Genomic DNA, 8,813 nt, shown 5'->3' on the forward strand with positions numbered 1-8,813 from the left:
ATTTATCTAATAATTTTTTAAAAAAATTAGTCTTAATTTTAATAGTAATTTTGAATTTTAGTGCTTGTTTTATTCAATATTTTTATCTCTTTACTCATGTTACCTCGCTGGGAATTCTCTGCACTATGACGTAGAGAGTTCCATTTTTTTTCTCTTGTCTTTTGTTTGTTTATGCGCAGAAACAAAGACAAGGAACCTCTCTTAAACTTTGATTCTGAACCTGAAAGGACTTTCAGGCGACGTTTGCAACAAGCAAGACTTTACAAGGCTGTGGAGTCCACTATGGATAATAATAATGCTATTAATGCCAATGTGGAAAATCCGAATGGGGATGATTAACAAAAGAGAGTGCTTGGCTCTTATTCTGCCCCTACTGCGGATCTCTATGAAAAAAGTATTGTGGTGCCTCCTATAGCTGCAAACAACTTTGAGTTGAAACCACAATTGGTCACCTTGGTGCAACAAAACTGCCAATATCATGGACTTCCTCATGAAGATCCAAATCAGTTTATATATGATTTTCTGCAGATATGTGATATTGTGAAGACAAATGGAGTGAACCCAGAGGTGTACAGACTCATGCTCTTCCCGTTTGCTCTGAGGGATAAAGCAAAGCTATTGCTAGATTCCCAATCCAAGGAGAGTTTGAATACTTGGGAAAAGGTTGGTACTGAGTTTCTTACTAAGTTTTTCCCACCAAAGAAGCTGACTAAGCTTAGGTTGGAGGTTCAGACTTTCAGGCAGAAAAAAGGTGAAACTCTTTATGAAGCCTGGGAGAGATACAAGCTACTGACTAGGCAATGCCCTCCAGACATGTTCTCCAAATGGACCCAACTGGATATCTTTTATGAAGGCTTGGGTGAGATGTCCAAGATGAGCTTAGATACCTCTGCAGGCGGTTCACTGCATAAGAAGAAGACACCAGAGGAGACTATTGAGCTTATTGAATTGGTTTCAAGCAACCAATATTTATACTCATCTAACAGGAATCCTGTGAACTCTGAGACCTCTCAGAAAAGAGGCGTGTTGGAAGTAGAAGCTGTTAATGCTCTTCTTGCTCAGAATAAGCTTATATCTCAGCAATTAAATTTACTTACTCAATAGATGGGTGGCATGCAAGTCTCAGCTATCAACACACAAAATCCATCTCAAGAGATCTCTTATAACATGACAGGTAACTTTGTGCAAAATGATAATTATGATTATGCTCAACCCTCTTCTGAACAGGTCAATTACATGGGGAGTGGTCCTAGGAATCCCAACAATGATCCATATTCTAAGACATACAATCAGGGGTGGAGAAATCACCCAAATTTTGGATGGAGGGACCAACCTCAGAGACCTCAGAACTTCAACAATAGTTCTCAGGGAGGTTTCCAATAGAACAATTACAATAACCGCCAATTTCAGTCTCAACAGTAACAACCACCTCAGCAGGCAAATTCTAAATCCCAAGAATATTCTAATTGGGAGATGATAAGGAGTTTCATGCAGGAAACCAGAGCCTCTATTAGAAACCTGGAAGTGCAAATGGGCTAACTAAGCAAGCAAATACCTGAGAGGTCTGCAAGTACATTTCCAGGTGATACAGTGGTGAACCTAAGAGAAGATTGCAAGGCTATTCAGTTGAGAAGTGGTAAAGTAGCTGGCTCTGAGACCAAGGCCAATGAAGAGCTAGTTGAAAAGGGAGCTCCAGAGGAGAAGAAGGGAGATGTAGAGCACGCCCCTCCTAAACGTGTAGATAACCCGTTTCTTGACTCTCTTGACACTTATCCAACGTTGCCAAAGGCTCCTGAGTACAAGCCAAAAATGCCATATCCTCAGAGGCTTCAGAAGGTGTCCAAAGAAAAGCAATTCTCTAAATTTTTAGATGTCTTCAAGAAGCTGCAGATCAACATTCCTTTTGCAGAGGCTTTGGAGCAAATGTCCCTCTATGCTAAATTTATGAAAGAATTATTGACCCACAAGAGAAATTAGAAGGAACAAGAGACAGTGGTGTTAACCAAGGAATGTAGGGCCATTATTCAACACACCCTTCCTGAGAAGATGCCAGACCCAGGAAGTTTTGTCATTCCTTGCACCATTGGAGATGTTGACATTCAGAGAGCTTTATATGATCTTGGAGCTAGCATCAACCTCATGCCACTTTCAGTGATGAAAAAGCTTCAAATTGAGGAGGTAAAACCCACTCGTATTTCTCTTCAACTTGCTGATCTTTCTATTAAATTACCTATAGGTGTGGTTGAGGATTTACTTGTTAAAGTAGGACCATTTATTTTCTCTGTTGATTTTGTTATATTAGACATGGAAGAGGAGGTAAAACCCTCTATTATACTCAGTAGACCCTTTTTAACTACAGGTAGAGCTCTGATTGATGTGCAAAAGGGTGAATTAACCCTGAGGGTCAATGAAGAACAGGTGGTCCTTAATGTTTTTGAAGCTCTCAAGCACTCTAATGATTCTGAAGGGTGTATGAGAATTGATGTAGTTGAACCATTTGTTCAAGAGGTACTGGAAGCTGAGGTACTTGATGACATCTTGGATCCTATTTCTGAGTATGAATTAATGGAAGTTGATGATTCACTACCCCAGAAAGCTGTGGTTCACACGCCTAAAGCAGAGGAGGAAGCACCCAAGCTTGAGCTCAAACCTTTTCCTCCTTCTCTGAAATATGTATTCTTGGGTGAAAATGATTCCTATCCAGTGATAATTAGCTCTTCTCTGAAGTCTGAAGAGGAAGAGGTGCTCATTTCAGTGCTCAGGAGCCATAAAACAGCTCTTGGGTGGACCATTAGTGACTTGAAAGGGATTAGTCCAACCAAGTGTATGCATAAGATTCTCCTTGAAGATGATGCTAAACTAGTTGTGCAGCCACAAAGGAGACTCAATCCAACTATGAAAGAGGTGGTCCAAAAAGAGGTAATAAAATTATGGGAAGTAGGTATTATATACCCTATTTCTGACAGTCCTTGGGTAAGTCCTGTACAGGTAGTTCCCAAGAAAAGAGGGATGACAGTGATCAAGAATGAAAAGAATGAGCTTATTCCTACAAGAACAGTCACAGGATGGAGAATGTGCATAGACTACAGGAGGCTCAACACTGCTACAAGAAAGGATCATTTCCCCTTGCCTTTCATTGATCAGATGCTTGAGAGGTTAGCTGGTCATGCTTTTTATTGCTTTCTAGATGGATATTCTGGATATAATCAAATTGCAGTGGACCCTCAAGATCAAGAGAAGACAACATTCACATGCCCCTTTGGAGTATTTACTTACAGGAGAATGCCATTTGGACTTTGTAATGCTCCAGCAACTTTTCAGAGGTGTATGCTTTCAATTTTTTCTGATATGGTTGAAAAGTTTATTGAGATATTTATGGATGACTTTTCTGTTTTTGGTAATTCTTTTGAATCCTGCCTTAAGCATTTATCTCTTGTCTTGAAACGGTGTCAAGAATCAAACCTTGTTTTGAATTGGAAAAAATGCCATTTTATGGTCACAGAAGGCGTTGTTCTTGGACACCGGACTTCAAGTAAGGGGATTGAGGTTGACAGAGCCAAGGTGGAGGTAATTGAAAAATTACCACCACTAACTAATGTTAAGGCAGTTAGGAGTTTCTTAGGTCATGCAGGATTTTATAGAAGATTTGATTTTTCTAAAATTGCTAAACCTTTAAGCAACCTGTTGGTTGCTGATGTTCCTTTTGTCTTTGATTCTGATTGTCTGCATGCTTTTGAAACTCTGAAAGCAAACCTTACCTCTGCTCCCATTATAGCTCCTCCTGACTGGGATTTACCCTTTGAATTAATGTGTGATGCTAGTGATTTTGCTATAGGAGCTGTTTTAAGACAGAGGCATGGTAAGCTTGTACAGGTCATTTACTATGCCAGTCATGTATTAAATGATGCTCAAAAGAATTACACAACTACAGAAAAGGAATTATTAGCTGTTGTGTATGCTGTTGATAAGTTTAGGTCCTACTTACTTGGTTCTAAGGTTATTGTTTATACTGATCATGCTGCTTTGAAGTACCTTCTAACCAAACAGGATTCTAAACCAAGATTAATCAGATGGGTGTTGCTCCTTCAGGAGCTTGATATTGAGATAAAAGATAGGAAAGGGTAAGAAAATCAAGTAGCTGACCATCTCTTTAGAATTGAGCCTGAAGCAGGAGTACAATCACCCACAGCTGTGACTGAGACGTTTCCGGATGAGCAATTGTTCCTTATTCAGCAGGCCCCATGGTTTGCAGACATTACAAATTATAAAGCCATGAATTTGATTCCAAGGGAGTACAGTAGGCAACAAGTGAAGAAGCTATTGACTGATGCAAAGTACTACATTTGGGAGGAGCCATACCTTTTTAAAAGGTGTTCAGATGGTATCATCCGGAGATGTGTCCCAGATGAAGAAATACAACAGATTCTTTGACACTGTCATGGTTCTGAATATGGAGGCCACTCTGGTGGTGAAAGGACAGCTACAAAGGTCCTTCAGAGCGGGTTTTACTGGCCTACTCTCTTCAGAGATTCAAGAGAATTTGTAAGCACTGTGACAGATGTGCAAAAGCCACGAATCTTCCTGCCAACCATGAAATGCCACAGCAGGGGATCCTTGAGGTTGAGTTGTTTGATGTGTGGGGTATTGATTTCATGGGACCTTTCCCACCCTCACATTCAAACAACTATATTCTAGTGACAGTAGATTATGTGTCCAAGTGGGTGGAAGCCGTGGCCCTACCCACCAATGATGCCAAGGTGGTAATGAGCTTTCTTCAGAGATATATTTTTAGCCGGTTTGGTGTCCCAAGGACACTCATTAGTGATGGTGGAAGCCACTTCTGTAACAGACAGCTGGACTCTCTTCTGCATAGATATGGAGTCCATCATAAAGTGACAACCCCCTATCACCCTCAGACAAGTGGACAGGTTGAAGTTTCCAACAGGGAACTTAAGAGGATTCTAGAGAAGACCGTCAGTGTTTCAAGAAAGGACTGGTCTAGGAAGCTTGATGATGCTCTCTGGGCATACTGGATAGCTTAGAAGACTCCTATTGGCATGTCCCCTTATCAGTTAGTTTATGGCAAAGCCTGTCACTTGCCAGTTGAGCTGGAGCACAAGGCTTACTGGGCAATCAGGTACCTGAATCTTGATTCAGAAGCTGCAGGAATTAAGTGGATGTTTAAGTTGAATGAGCTTGATGAATTCAGATATTCAGCCTATGAGAATGCCAAGCTCTATAAGGAGAGAACCAAGCTACTGCATGACAAGAAGATTGCCATCAGTGTCTTTGAGCTAGGACAGAGAGTGCTTCTATATAATTCAAGGCTCAAATTCTTTTCTGGGAAGTTGAAATCCCGGTAGTCAGGACCGTTTGTGGTTACTAGAGCTTTACCATATGGTCATGTGGAAATACAGGAAGATAATTCTGACAAGAAGTTTACAGTGAATGGCCAGAGGTTGAAGCACTATCTTGGAGGCGAGATTGATCGCCAGAGGTCCACTCATCTGCTGAACTAGCAGAACTGACCATCAAGCTAGTGACGTTAAAGAAGCACTTATCGGGAGGCAACCCGATAATTTTGTATCCTTAGTACTTTTCGTAGTAGTAGTTCTTACTTGTTTGATTTTTATTGAGTTTTACTGTTTCTCTGATCATGCAGCTATTTTATCACAGGAACCGAACACCTCAGGCGAAAAAAAAAGCACACGACGCGCAAGCGTCACTGACGCGTACGCGTCATATGCATGTATGTGACAAATACAATTTGACAGAGAGTTGAGCGGGAGTAGCGCTGGAAGCATGCTGGAAGCACAAGCCACATCACGCGTACGCATAACCCACGCGTGTGCGTCGTTTGCACTTTTCGCCTTGACGCGCACGCGTGACTTGAAAAAAATGGCGTAAATATGTGATTGGGCAGAGAGTTGTGCTGGTGTGGGGCTGGAAGTGTGCTAGAAGCACAAAATTAGTTCACGCGAACGCGTCCCTGACACGTGCGCGTCATTTGCAAAAATGTCCATCCACGCGTGCGCGTGCATGACGCGCACGCGTCGTATGCAAGTATTGGTCCCAAAGCCACGCGAACAGAGAGTTGCGCGTGCGCGCGGCTGGCTTCGCGCGAATCGCACAAAACTCAGGGCACGCAGACGCGTGCCTGATGCTTACGCGTCATTAAGTAAATTTCGCGACCCACGCGTATACGTGTCGTACGCGTACGCGTCGCCTGCGCCCCACAACTACACTAGTTCGCCGCCCAACTTTAACTTTCTTCTCCCTCTCCCAATCCTAATTCTCTCTTGTTCTTTTATCCTTTTCTTTTTCTTTCAGAATAATATTTGTCTCTTTCTATTTTCAGTTCTTCTTTGCTTGAGGACAAGCAAACCTTTACGTTTGGTGTTGACGCTTTGCTTAAGGGTTTTCTGTTTATTCCTATGGCACCAAAAGGGAGGCGAATCATCTTCACTGAGGAGCACAACCTGAAGAATAAAACGACCGATAAGATAACTAAGGTGGTTGAGTTCCTTTCATTCTATATTCCTTCCCGCTTTTACTATATTATGTTCCGGTTTTTTGCTATTTTGCTTTGTTGTTGCATGATCCTTTATTAGTTAGATTCCTAGATTCTAGTTTAGTTTTCTGTTAATTAGCTTTAATTCTAAAAGATGCCTCATGTATTACCCACTGAGCTTGAAATCAAAAAGAAAGAAGAAAAGGGAGGTGTAATGCATGAGAAATAGAGTTAATTTTAAGAATAGTCTTATTTACTTAAATGTGGTGGTATTTTTCTGTGATTATGAATGCATGACATGAACAGTGCATATTTTTGATAGTGAAGTTTATGAATGTTAAAATTCTTGGCTCTTGAAAGAATGATGAAAAAAAAGAAAAATGTTATTGATAATCTGAAAAATCATAAAATTGATTCTTGAAGCAAGAAAAAGCAGTGAAAAACACGAAGCTTGCGAAAAAAAAAAGAGCAGAAAAGCCAACAACCCTTTAAACTAAAAGGGAAAAGGGTAAAAAGGATCCAAGGCTTTGAGCATTAATGGATAGGAGGGCCAAAGGAATAAAATCCTGGCCTAAGCGGCTAAATCAAGCTGTCCCTAACCATGTGCTTGTGGCGTGAAGGTGTCAAGTGAAAAGCTTGAGACTGAGTGGTTAAAGTCGTGGTCCAAAGCAAAACGAGTGTGCTTAAGAACTCTGGGCACCTCTAACTGGGGACTCTAGCAAAGCTGAGTCACAATCTGAAAAGGTTCACCCAGTTATGTGTCTGTGGCATTTATGTATCCAGTGGTAATACTGGAAAACAAAATGCTTAGGGTCACTGCCAAGACTCATAAAGTAGCTGTGTTCAAAAATCAACATATTGAACTAGGAGAATCAATAATACTATCTGAATTCTGAGTTCCTATGGATGCCAATCATTCTGAACTTCAAAGGATAAAGTGGGATGCCAAAACTATTCAGGATTACAGTTGTAAACCCCACTATAAGAAGAGACATGAGCTTAATCGAACTCTCATTCTCATGCAAATTCACATCCTAAGCCTATATTAGTTATTGTTGCTTGAGGACAAGCAACAATTCACGTTTGGTGTTGTGATGCGTGAGCATTTTTCCTATCTTTTCCTAGTGAATTTGCATCTAATTTGTTGAGTTTAATAAAGAATTAATTATCTTTTAGCCAATATGGATGCTACTTTGAGTCTTTTGTAATTTTGTTTATTTTAGGTAGCTTTCGGCTGGATTTGATGGAGTTTCTGCAGTACAAGAATCGAAGGAGATGGCAGTGAGGAGCGACGCGTGCACGTGACTGACGCGTATGCGTGAATAGGAGCTTTACATGGCGACGCGTGCGCGTGACTGACGCATACGCGTGATTTGAAGATTTGCTCATTTAGTTGGATATTTAGATGCTAATTTTGCAGATAATAGAGTTGATAGAAGAAGCACCAGCGGCATTTACTGCACTATTGGAAACGCATTAAACGTGTAGACTAGCAAGAAACAAAGAACATTGCAACTGTCTATTACTGACGTTGAGTATATTGTTGCCTCTTTTTGTTGCTCTCAAGTTCTTTGGTTAAAAACTTAGATGACTATAAGTTAAATGCCTCTAGTATTCTTTTAATGTGTGACAATATGAGTATCATTAAAATTTCAAAAAATTCACTTTTGTACTTTAGAACAAAACACATTGAAGTTAAATATTATTTTATTAAAGAATATATTCACAATGAGAATACTGGCATTCAATTTGTTAAATCTAAAAATTAGCTAGTTGATATTTTTATGAAACCTTTAGTTGAAGAGAGGTTTTGCAAACTTAAAACTACTTTAAAAATTATTAGCTTCTCTGATTTAAATTAAATTTTTGGTCTAACACGATATTTAAATGTTCTCTTATAGATAGATGAGATTTTTTTTTTTTGCAACTGATTGTTATGATGGCATACCATAGTAAGATGAAATATTGGGTTTATGGTCTAGATCGTTTTTACTGTGACTTGTTGATCATTGAGTTTACGAAATTTTTTTGGTTTTATGTTTTTTTAGCATTTTTTTAATTTAATTATTCCCTCCTAAGTTCTCTCATTACTATCCATGTTATTATTAATTCTTTTAATTTATTGTGATATACTTATGCTTTTTTTTTAGTTTTATATTTTACAGGATAAAATAAGTTTTGTCAAAATGGACTTTGCTAATTCTCATATGAACCAACACTGATCTCATTGTTATTAATAATCTTTCATTGTTCTTGTTATTTTTGTGAAATATCAAAAAACAAAATGAATAATGAGCAATAA

General features: G+C 39.5%; 1 non-coding gene across 1 annotated transcript; it reads right to left on the reverse strand.

Annotated features, from left to right (window-relative positions):
• Nucleotides 1-712: 712 nt before the first annotated feature.
• Nucleotides 713-818, reverse strand: LOC148564644 (small nucleolar RNA R71). Its single transcript, XR_015885230.1, has one exon. It is a non-coding gene; the product is annotated as a small nucleolar RNA R71 (small nucleolar RNA).
• Between the last annotated feature and the right edge of the window lie 7,995 nt (nucleotides 819-8,813).

The sequence above is a fragment of the Arachis ipaensis genome, chromosome B5, assembly GCF_059453495.1.
Source record: "Arachis ipaensis isolate K30076 ecotype BB chromosome B5, ASM5945349v1, whole genome shotgun sequence".
Classification (NCBI taxonomy): domain Eukaryota; kingdom Viridiplantae; phylum Streptophyta; class Magnoliopsida; order Fabales; family Fabaceae; genus Arachis; species Arachis ipaensis.